The sequence below is a fragment of the Poecilia formosa genome, unplaced genomic scaffold (assembly GCF_000485575.1).
Source record: "Poecilia formosa unplaced genomic scaffold, Poecilia_formosa-5.1.2 Scaffold7, whole genome shotgun sequence".
Taxonomy (NCBI): domain Eukaryota; kingdom Metazoa; phylum Chordata; class Actinopteri; order Cyprinodontiformes; family Poeciliidae; genus Poecilia; species Poecilia formosa.
Window position 1 is genome coordinate 3,115,593 of NW_006799946.1, and position 12,707 is coordinate 3,128,299.

General features: G+C 39.1%; 1 protein-coding gene across 8 annotated transcripts in view; it reads right to left on the reverse strand.

Annotated features, from left to right (window-relative positions):
* tanc2b (tetratricopeptide repeat, ankyrin repeat and coiled-coil containing 2b) overlaps positions 1-12,707 on the reverse strand; it is a 163,286-nt gene that overhangs the window by 130,610 nt on the left and 19,969 nt on the right. For all 8 annotated transcript variants that reach the window (XM_016681541.1, XM_007571585.2, XM_016681555.1 and 5 more), the window contains exon 2: positions 4,862-4,959. The gene's annotated coding sequence lies outside the window, so the exon portion shown is untranslated. The remainder of the gene's footprint in view (positions 1-4,861; positions 4,960-12,707) is intronic.

Consider the following 12,707-nt stretch of genomic DNA (forward strand, 5'->3'; position numbering starts at 1 on the left):
GTATAAGGCTTTCCGTCTTGATTTTAGTTGCGATTACATCCAAATTTGTGATTAATCTGTATTTTTTTTTCTTCTTTGGTGCCCTTTTTTTTAATCCATATTAATGGAAAGTTGAGTTGAAGGAAAAACTTTGTGGGAAAGGCAACATCCTTCATAGGGTTTTGAATAAGGACAGTACTGAAAGTTTTGCTTGCAAATGATTTACAGTTTGTGTTCATACCTTTCTGTATTAAATATAACAGTCTACTTTTCAGATAATCTGAATTTGGGGGTTTCATTCACTGTAAGCAGTAATCACCAAGATTGGCATTTAAAAATGACCTCTATGGATTTTTGAAGTAGGGACCCAGTTACAGATTTATCTTTATTATACCTCAAATCCAACATCCCATTTCAGGTTGAGCATCTGGTGTGCTCACTATGGGGGAAATAATTAAACTCTACAAATCCTGTAAAAAGCCCTTCACTTTAGAGTGCCAGTAATTGTACAGAGTAACTTGTATTGTGAAACACTGTGTGTGCTATATGCTCCGATTTGGACTCAAGCTGTGAACCAGGAGCCAAACACAAACAAGAAAATCTTCACAGAAAATAAAAAAAATATATCTAAAAATAAGCTACCAATGTTTCCCCAGCTGCATTCATCCAGACCGTATGATTCCAGAGATATTCAATGTGTCCAGCTTCAAAGCCGCCAGCCTAACATGCCTTAATGAGCTGCATGACAATTAGGGCCGGCTTGTAGCTATAACCATACGAGTCGGTAAACACCGAGGCTTCGCTCTCCTACCAGCAGCACAGGCAACAAGGTAGTTGCAGTCCTTTGTTTGTCTGTCTGTCTCTGGGCCACACGTGATACACTACCCTCCTGCCAACAAGCCACTTCAAGGGCAGGTTGTGGTTACCCTGTGAATTTATAGTATTCTCCCTGGACCATGTTTGCCCCACATTATGCAGCCCATGGAGAATACATTGATCCTTAAGAAGCTTCCCACCTCAAATAATAAAATTGTCAACTGGGAACTGTGACCAGAGCTATTATCAAACAGACCGGGAACTACGTCCAGGTCTGCAGGAGCAGAACCTTACTTGGTCTGTGTTTTAGATTTTACTATCTAAATCAAACCTTTGCTCAGTAACTGAAACTGAAACTGTTTTTCTCAAAAATATACACTAGTACTGTGCTCGCTGTATTTTGGTCTGCATAGAAATATGTGTCCTTTGGAATTTGTTGAATATCATAACATCAAAATGATCTGAATTAGTGTGAGCCTGGAGAGGCACAGACAATTATCCTATGACCTAAATCAGCTAATTCTCAACTAAAAATACCTTTTCTTTTCAACTCGGCTAACACTTCTGCAACTGTCTTCAGTGTGGAAGGTTTCACTGAGTGAAGAAGAGTAAATGTTGGTTGATTTTTAGTGTGAAAGAGGTTTGTTTTTCAGCTATTTCAAAGGAAAATATATTTTCAATCACATGTTGACCAATGTGAAATGTCATTTAACCTGCCAGAGAGAGCAAGACTTTCAGAAGATAACAGGAAGGCTGAAATGAAGATAACAGGAAGGCTGAAATGTAGAAGGCTGCAAACAGTTGCAGCCTTCTACATTTTCTGGAATGTACATAAAGACTGCTGTTTTAGTAATGATTGTCACATATTTATTCTATAAATAAATATAGAATGATACAATACGATAAAGAATTCTTGAAATTATTACAATGTGCAGAGCAATCAGGATGTTTGTTTGAAAATTCTTCCATTCTGCGCCGAAAACCACCACTTCACTCCTCAAACATCTGAGATACTTGGGAAAACAAACTCATCTTATCTTAAAGTCCGGCCCGACCACAAGGGGAGCTTAAAAATCAAAGAAACAAGGTTAAACCAAACAGAGAGCTTCTTCCTCGCAGCTCAGACGGGATTTATCGTGCCACCTAAATTGGTTTTTGTCACAACTGGCTGTTAGAGTTGCCGTTTGCGGGTTTCAGTGTGTTGGATTTAACACAGCTCCCTTTGAGTAGCCGTAGGCTGCAGCTCACCCACCCACACACCCCACTGGGGAACAACCGTCTCCTTCACATTCCCTTCAGCGGCTTTGACAACACAGATCTTTCTCATCAGCAACGTTCCCCGAAGCACCGAGCTAGAAATTTACAGCCTGCAGCATCTGGTTGGCCCATGCATGACTGATGCTATTAAAGGAAAGACATAAATGCAACTGCTTGACTGTAACAATAACCAGAGGCTTAAAAGACGAAACTCCCGACTTCTCTGGGAGAAAAACCATCCAGGAAAACACCAGAATGTGTGTCAAATCTGATGCAAACTTACAACAGTCAAAGCCAATATTTTACCGCCCCGGAGACAATGTAATATTTCTGCTTCTCTGCACCATTGACCAGCACAGGAGCCACCACTCCAGGTCATCACGAAATGACAGATCTGCACTGCAAGCAAAAAGGGCCAAGGGAGCGTCTTCTCAGGCCAGAGAGTTTTATAAACAGCAAAATTTGTGTGTCTGAACACATGTCTAAAAGCATGAATTATCTGAGAAGCTGTTCTGACCAAAAAAAAAAAAACCCCAGTTGTTTAAAAATCATTGTTTCCCAGAATATCTTAATTGTAGTGAGTACTAAAATAAAACGACTTTGAACCCAATTAACACTGGATACAAAGAAATTATATGCACCCAATCTAAAAATGTGAGCAATGCAGACCTTTGCAGCGTTTTTATGGCACGGGTATAATTTATGCCACCTCCTAAACAGCGGTCGCACACTGCTTCTCCTTTGTGCAGCTCCGGCTTTAACGGCCGGGGTAATCTCAGAGGAAGAAAAGAGCCAGTGTCATGTGGTCAGAAGGCATTTTAGCCAGACAAAAAAAATTGCGTCAGCACTTTCTGCTGCGCAACGAGAGGCCGGCATTCGGAGCCCCTGGCCTGCTTCTCAGAGGAGAGTCGGGGTTTAATGGGGCTACTCTTCCACTCCATTTGCCAACTTGCATCTTACGGGCTGCAGATGTGCGTGCACGTGGGGAAAGCGAGCGTGTCACCCCGCATACCTCTCTGCAGCCTGGGAGCCGCGCTCCTCGTAACAGCTGACGGAGGCTGTTCGTCTCCTGACGATGTGTTTACACACCAAATGTGTTACAGACGTAACGTGCCATGAGGACACGAGGTTAAGCGTTTGAAGCAGCTAATGTGGTCGGAAAATTCAGATGTCTTCTGAAACTGATTTGGTCACTGGAAGACTTTTTTTATAAGAGAGAAACATTTACGAAACATTCTTTAATTGGCAAGTGTCGCTTTGAGGGCCATGTAATAATCCTAACCAAAAAGATGCGTTTGTTTTCCCCGTGCATTTTCAAATTGTCTGACTGAATTTAGAGCAGTCAGACAGAAGTCACTCCATCAAAGATTTTTGCCACACATTATTGCTCTAAGATAAACGAAAATCAATTACCTCATTACAAACAAAGTACATGCAATAATTTAAATTACAGAGGTAAAAACTATACAAACCAATCTACGGAGTGTGAGGTTGGGGATTTTTTAGAACACTGTAGCTTGAGTCATGACCAAGTTGAATCCTAATATGACTCACTCCAACATTTCGTTAAAAGATTTGCCAGTAAAATGTTGTGGTCACAATGTGATGGTCTGGAGCTGCTTTGCTGCTTTCCTGCTTTTCTGGTTTTCTCGACCAGGAAAGCCTAAAACAGAAAATCCTGACACCTGTTTGTGACCTTAAGGTCAAATTTGCTTGGGTTGTTCATTAGAAAATGGATCTAAAATAAAAAATAGGAAATAAATAAAAGGCCTGTCTTGATCTGAAACCCAAAGTGGATCTCTCCCATTGACTTGAATTCCTCCGGTAGAATGTTTTACCAGCTCAGTCAGTGAAGAGTAGGAGAAGTTGTGAACAATGACGTTGATATTCGGAGTTGTTTTAGAATTGTAGTCCGCCTGCTGTTTTAGCAATGGCAGCAGAGGAAATAATCAAAGCCATTTGATCTGTGCTAGCTGCGCTTCTGAATATTGAATTAACATTAGATCGGCCCTATTCTCTTTGCAGTGGAGACAATGCATGTGGTAGTGTAGGGTTAAAAGGTTGCATTAGAGCAGCAGAATTTCCTAAATGTCCTCATTTTATTAGCTTAGTGAAAATGTAATGTCTCTGGCAACTTTGGAAGACTTTGTTCCAACGTTGGATCAATTTCAGATCCATACAACCATTTTATGGCAGGCTAGACAAGGAACGATTGAAATGACCCCTAGCTGATGCATTTATCAGCAGTCGGCCAGATTCTGAAGAACACCATTGATTGGCCGACAGCTTCATGAGGAGGTGACATCACCTCCACCAAAATACAGTGAAATCCCCCCAAAAAACTGGAGCTAGGCCTCAGCGATTAGGTTATTCCTAGTTTTAAGTATTCTCTAGATGAACATTAAAAAAAAAACCCAAATAAATAAGTCACTCAAAAATGGTTTAATCTAGATTTTTGTTTCAGTTTTAAAATCTACTTTATTAGTAAATAGGTGCGGTATACGCAATGTGATGTTATTTTTACAGCAGCAGATACCATTTTTGCTTTTAGGTTTAAAACGCATTTGGTTATTCATGGTACACATAGTTATTCTAAATTTTTGTGTAAATACAGTGGAACTGCTATTTTTTACTCAATATCATACAGTGAAAAGCTCCTAAAATAATGGTTCATGCCTTATACTAAGAAATTGCTTTCTAAAAATAGGAAAGATAGTTTCTTGAATCACATAAAACAGCTAGGTAGCTGATATGCTTTCTAGCATCCTACAGAAAATTTAATCTCCAAGAAACCCGAGAGAGGACTCACCTTGAGTAGACAATAAATCCGGCTTTGGGAGCAGCGAAGCACTACATTTCACCAGGCTGAGCCAAAGTCGCAATCCTGCAGAGACAGTCCACGGTTCTCTACAAAGGGAAAAACATGAAACAAAAAAATTAAGCTGAGGTGAAATTGACCAAAAAGCAAGAAAAAAAAAGGAAAAAAGAAAAAAAGGTGACATTCAGATCTATGGAGTCTATAGAGTAGAAGCTTGTTGTTGATGGTTTCTCCAAGAGACAGACTACAAACGGGGGCTGGCAATGCAAATAAATAAATAAATAAATAAATTGTGGGTCAACAAGGAGTTCTTGTCACAGCACAGACTGGGACAGTTGTTTTATTCTTCAGTGGGAGGATCTGAAATGAAGTGCTGCTTTCAGAGTTGAGATGTCAAGCTTCCAAGCCTTCTGACTAAATGTATCATTATGTCATTAGAAGGCCAGTTATGGGCAGGAAAGAACAGGGCTCAAATATCTGTGTGGGAGATGTAAGCAGTCATGTGATAAAAGCTAAATGAGCTTAAAGTGTAGAGATGTAAAGCTGGAATAATGCACGTTTGATTTTTCTTCCTCCTCAAAAAGTGTATAGTAATAATAATAAAAAAAAAAGGTCAATGTTAAAACAAAATCACAACCTTTCTGTGACTTGTACTCTATTATCAAGTTTGCTGCATGAAAATGCAATTTTTTTTTTACCTCAGTTCTTTACCAGAACATGATATACATTACAGCGTAGGAACTAATTTACAATAGTGATATGGTGTCCAATGATCCGCACAAACTTTTTATCGTGGGAAAGTCACTTGGTCTACAAGAAATTGTGAGAGGAGAGGAATATGGTGCAGACAGTTCTTTAAAAAAATGACAATAAAATTCCAGTGTAATGTAACTTCATTTGTCCATGCTTCAGGAGGCAAGGCTTTTCAAGCCTCAATTTTCCCTCTGCTTAGTCCTCAGGTGTTACTTTAGCTACAAACATAGGCATAAAATTGGGATTATGAAAACAGAAAATCACTTATGCACAAATATGTTATTATTTATGGAGAAGAAAAAAACTGTAACAATCAAGTTTCCTCCAGGGATTCTCTGAATATTTTTTTTTTTCCATTTCCTAATTATAGCTGGCACATTGTTACTCCCTAAGGAAGACTTTGCAGGACTCCATCTAGGTTTTACACCACGCAGCAAACACCTTGGTTAAGTTAGCTCAGCCACTGGGAGTCGAAATAAAACTACAGAAACAATGAGAACATCATAGCTTCATCAATCTCAGGAAGCTTTCCAGAAAATGCCATTCAGAAATTTGTAACATCCCATATGTTTGGTTGATGAAATTTGTGCAAATGCAATATCTTCACAAAGGATCACTCCTAACTACCATGACATCTTAATGAAATTTAAATAAGACGAAACGTTCAAAATTAAAGAAAAATGGCTTTGAGAGTCACTTCTCTTGCCAGTTGAATTTAGTGGGTTCACATTGAATCAACAGCTTTCCCATCAAACAAATGATAATTAGAGGAGAACAAGGAGCACATCCCCCTCCCAGGGATATTTGTCCTGTTGGCTACAATTAATCTTTCTTAGCTGAAAATCTCTGGCACACATCACAAAATAACACCCACAGAAATCTGATGCCATAAAACTACGATTTTAACAATCTGTCATGATTCTCATTTGTCCACTGGGTGTAGACATTAAATGAAAAGGCAGGAATTAGGATTTAAAAAAAAAAAAAAAAAAAAAAATCATGTGTCCAACACTAAGTCCTCCCACTTCAGTGTTAATGAGTCATTTAAGCTCTGCTGCTCATCTCTCTCTGGAGGACCAAGAGTGTTTACGTTTTCATCATTTACAAATGCCTTTTTGTAAAGCTAAGGCTTCACACCAGGAGGAACTAGCTGCTCTGTTCAACGTAGCAAACAGATACTCTGAACATATGGTTCTTCTCTCCTGACCGTGGTTTATATATGCCAAAGGTCTGGAAATTCAGCGCATGGAGAGCCAAATGCATACAGCACACAAAAGAGGAGAGCGCACACAAGAGAATAACATGTAACGTACATTAAAATGACGAGAAACAAAAGCGCAGGGTTTTTTAGTCCTAATACCAATCAAATGATACCTTTAATCCTGATGCGTTTTCCATATCATATGACTTATCTTTTCCAAAAGGTAAATAAATATAAAGCAAAGAGTCTTTTTTTTTTTTTTTATCCATTTAATCCTTCAGAGAATTTTACCCAGATTTTATATGATGAATCAAACACAAAGTTATACAAAGTGTGGAATGGAACCAAAATAAAATTAAATGGATGGATTTTACTAATTAGGTGACTTTTAAAGGAACATTTTATCCAGAAGTATTAGAATAAAGGAGTTTGAGTACATAGGCAAACCAAACTTTGTCTATTAAAAAAAAAAAAAAAAAAACTTTTTTTTTTTAAATGTGGTGTACATCTGTATTCAGCAGTTTTATTCTGGTACCCATAAATAAATGGTTCAACTTCCAGCAGGACAGTAACCATAAGCATACAGCCAGATCTACAAAGGAATGGGTTTAGGTCAAAGGATGAATGGCCAAGTCAAATTAAATCCAATTAAGAATCTGTAAGTTAAAAACCAATGTCCATAGACATTCTCCATAACATCTGATTGAGTTTCTTTGCAAAAGTAAGGAGCAAAAATTTAAAATATTCTAAATTGGGTTATGGTTGGCTGTAAAGACAAATCAACCTCCAATATGAGGTCCCTGCAGTATCTCTTAGCAGGCATTTTTTACATAGCAAAAAATGCTATGTAAAATGAACTTCAAACATCCACAGCAAACATTCTCAATGGTGACACCAAACACACAGAACCATAACTGCCAACAAGCTCATTCTTATGTTTTTCACATGGAAGAGACGGGCAGTAAATTACCCCCCAACCCCCCAAGTTCAAAATGTCTCCTGAATAATACACGAGGCACAGTGTTTTATAGCTTCAGACTGTGTTTAAGAATCGATTAACTTGTCTTATTAAGAAGATCAATTGTGCCAAACTTTGCTTTTGATCCCTGTGGATTATGAGCATCAAATGCTTTAACTCTCGATTGAATGAAAGGATAGTTCAAGGATGAATCTCATTAGCAAGCGTTCTCTGACCAACTGATTCTCGGAGCAAACCACGGGCACTAATTGGAAGTCAACATACATGAACAGACAAGTAAGAGTTTACTGAAGTCCGATATGGTGTTAAATGGTGATATGTTAATGCTACGTTTCCGCGTACGCTGCACTATGAATGACTTCCAAAAACAGTAAAAAAAATAAAATAAAATATAGGGTTGTGTGACTCTCTCACGTAATCCTTCTCCCACGTTACAATCGGGAAAACGTTGACCTTGTGAAGCACATGCCAAACAAAGTGGCACAACGCAGGCGAGGCAAATTTATTTGTACAGCACACAGATATTCTCAAGGCTGGGGAGATAGTTTTCTGCTTACTTTTAAAATAAACCCGAGTCATTTAAAATTTGCAGTCCTTAAAATGACAAGAGAGATGGGTGGGAGTCTGGTCTCAAAGTATGCCGCAGTTGTAAAAAGCCACACCCGCTCAACCACGAAAGCCTTCTACCGTACTGTTCTTGCAGTTTGTATCCCCTCGGTTGCAACGCGGCACCGTTGTGCTGACAGAGTCAGATGGATAACAAAACTTAGCTACAAAAGCCCTGTCGCAGCCGCAAACGCTTTAAAATTAATTGCATCTCAGCAATTTAGGTTGTTTTTACAAGAAGGAGCAAGCAAACAAGACGCAATTTGTCTGTTGTGGGTAAAGTGAAGGATTTAATCATCTTCAGTTTAAAATCTAAAATCTTTGGTTGATCAAAACTTAACTGGATAATCGTTCCCAGACTATTCATTAAAGCACAGTTTGACGTTTGAGAAACCTTTATTTTATTGTGAAACACCAAAAAAGGTATATTTTGTGAGCATTACTAGCACTTTAGAACTAGACAGGTTAAAAAAAAACAAACAAACAAAAAACAATAGCATTTGGTCCAGTCAAAGTAGGACTGAAACATTATCTGATCACAGATTCTGTAAAATATATTTTGCCATTCATTTTGTCATGTGTAAAACCTTTATTCTATTCTTTCTGCAAACCAAAAATGGGGTAGTTACTTACTTTAGTTGGACTACTTTCCCAAACATCTTCCTAAAAGAAAATGGCCTCTGATTTCCCCAAAATCTCAAATACTCTGTAGCGTTTATACTAAATCTAGTTGGTGTTTTTTGTAGCTTAAATATTTGAAGACTTTTTTTAAAAAAAATAAATAAATCTGTACTCAAAAAACTTATATATCTATGACATATGTACAGCACACAGGTGCAAAGGTTTTGTGTGAAAAGAACTCTGCTCATCAGAAGACCGTGCCAAACGTTGGCACAGACGAAGCCGACACCGTGAGGCGGAGAAGTGCCTTGGTTTACCCAAAATGAAAAAGGATTCGGAATGCTTAGAAGCTTTGGATATAAGCACTGGCAGCTACACACCACAAGCGTCTCCATATGCTACTATAGCTGACAGAAAGCCATCCCACCAATGTGCTTCCTGACCGTACGAAGCTAAAATAGAACATCTGAGACGTAGCTTGGCAGGTGCCTCTGCTTTTTGTGGCAGGTACATATTTAAGTTAACAGGGATCAGGTTTAAACAAAGCAAGCTATGAAACAACACATTTTCCAGAATAGGGTTAAAATATAAAGACGGAAAGCACTTTACCGCAGCTGCTACTGTGGACATGAAACATTTTTGAGCAACACACCCAGAGAGTTATCCTGGCAGGAGGGCTGGAGCTTTCAAAGCATGGCAAATGGGATACAGTAGGGAAGCTGGTTAAAAGCATTTTTTAGGATAAGCCCCTTTCTTAAATTCCATCTCATTGCAGAGGTTTTGTCTGAGAAACGACTAAGACATGACTTTTCTTTGTTGTTGCTGTTGTTGTCGCAACTTGAAGTGGAGCCGCAAACAGAACAAGCTGCTGTTTCTTTACATCTGGATCCCAAACCACACAGCCCAAGGAGCCGCAAGAACTGTCCGACCAACCAGAGGAAGACCGCAGTTCTCCAAATTCGGCAGTCATCGTTAATTTTCCGGCCGGCCCAACAGGAAAATAAACCCGTGAGGAGAAGTACTGCATGTGCATCAGCGCGTAATTGTTTGTTATCCGTCTTGAGCCAACAGAAAATCATTTCAAACACCAACTGCTGTGTCACCACTGCGGCTCTGTGTTAAAAATGTATGCTTCCGGGCATTCTGAGGCTTGTTAGCTAAATGAAGAGAGGACGTAATATAGTTTCCTTGGAAGTGGCATTAACACTCTGTGGGGTTTTTCAGCTGGATATCAATTAGAGGCTCATTAGGCGCCTAGAGACGGCAGTCCCTCCGGCTTCCTGTAGCCTGCTGTGAAAGTGGCTGACCCTGACCTCGAGGAAAAGGCTGGTGCCCATAGAGAAGAAGGGCCTTGGAGCAAGTGTGTTAATTGCAGCTTGCATTTCAGAAGACACACTTCAAAATTACCAAAAATAAAAACAAAACAAATGACTTGACAAATGAAAGAAAATGAATCGATGACTTTGACCAGCAGCTCATTTGTATTCTTAAAGACGTTTTTTTAAAAACTTTGACAGGTGAAGACATGACCACATAAATGACACCACTTATAACAAGATTTCAATTTAAACCCCTTAACTGTCATCACCTTAAAGAGAAAATACTGCTGAGTTATAAGGTCATTTAAAAAGCCCATTTCTGAACAATGAGAGACTATTTTTGAACTAAAAAACGCTGAACGCATCTACTAGTTTTTCTTTCTTCTTCCTACAAAAGAAAACTTTTATGAAGATCTGCTAAGGGCCTATACATTTTTTCTTAACATTCTACTGAACAATTTGACACAACATGGTGCACGTTTTATATTTTACAATGTTTTGTAAAAAAAAATAAAACGGCTAAATAAAACCTACAGAGGCTGAGAAATGCATCACAGTGCAGGGGTTTTATCTCTTGGTTCCCATCTGCTGCCACTCGTCGAATCTCCCGAAAAGTTCATCTATCGTCTGCTTGTTGCTTTAGATATGCATTTACGTGGTTTGTGATGTGTAATTTTAACTACATATGACCACTTTGTGTTCGTCATGTTTTGAGACGTTCAACCCCGGATAGTCAGTCACAATCTTTGACTGGTTGTTCGTGCCATTTATTTTAACATCATAATGATACGGGCATTCTATCTGGTGTTAGGACTTCCATGTGGGCCGGTTGTGGGCTCTGTAGGGTCATTTGCTAGGTGTGGTGTGTTCTGTTATTGGGGTTGTTGATAGATAGTGGTTGAGGTCTTCCACATGGGTTGTGTCCTTTGGCATTGCAGAGAGATTTCAGGGAGGTGCATGGTGCAGGTGGCTGCTCCTGCTCTCAGGCCTGAGTAAACGCCTCAATCCTGCAGTTTTCCTACACATCTGCTGACTCTGGGGGTGCCTTCCACCAGAACAAGACATGAACACACACACACACACACACACACACACACACACACACACTGCAGGCATACACGGACACAGACACAATTGGACAACTGCATGTAAGCGCAACAAAATTCTGAATTACAATAGGTAAAACAACGTGACTGTATTCGTCAGCAATGAACATGTTTATTAGAATGTTGCATTTTATTTCTGAATGCAATTTGCAGTTATTTATTCAAATCTTCACACTTCTGCCTCTATAAGAGATTTTATTTCTAAAAGCTTCAGAAGTTTGCTGTTTTGCTTTTTGTTTTTCTGCTCAGAATTTGCTCAGGCAGTCTCATGCTGCTTCTCTATATTTATGCCCCTTGCTGTGTTGTTTGGGGCAGAGGTGGTATGAAATATTTTTAGACAGACTCTGAGGGGACTTTGTGTTGTGACAGCTAACACAATGAACTCTCATGCCTGAACAAGGACATACTTTAGTGGCCGTACCCTAAAGCCATGGACCGCTCCTCCACTCTGAAAACAAGCGTCTATTGAAGGAACATGCCTCGCTGAAGCTCTGCTCCTGCTGGGTTTGCACTCTGTCAACAAGGGCATTTACCTATTCACAAGATTAAGAATGGGATAATCCAAAATATGCCACATTTACAAAGAATAACAGAAAATCTGAGTGTTAGACTGAGTGCTCCATGCTTACAATATCTCAAGACTAAGAAGTTTTGTATGATACCCCCAGGGAAGTCTATGTGCAGTAAATTCATAAGCCATTGCAGCTGCACGCTATGTATTCAATATGCTGACATTTGGCTGAACTGAAAAAAAAAAAAAAGATCTTTTTTTATCTATATGTGCGATCCTCTTTGAAATATATATGCACACAACACATGTTTGGCCTTAGAAAGCCATGTTAGCCCTGAGGAAAATACGACGGTTTGTTAAAAAGAGTTCTAATAATAGACTAGCCATAACTTCAGAAAGCCAGAAACGGGCAGCAGGCAGAACAAGGACCACTTCCCTTAGCTTTGACTCAGTCAGAATTTCTTGCTTGTGGGCAAAAAGTTCATTTCTGTTCAGTGAAGCATGATTTGCATAAAATCTTCCATTTCCAAAAAAAATGTGTATTTGAATTTAATGTGCTTTAATTCATACAACATTAAAGCCATTGTGGTTATTCGATTTACAGGAGACGATTTGTTAGGTACAGTTTGCTTGTGGCAAGTTGAATATTCTTTCATCTTCAGAACTGCCTTACTGCTTCACGGCGTATAGACTGAAAGTGACAAAAAAAACAAAGATCCTCCGAGATTTCAGTCCATATTG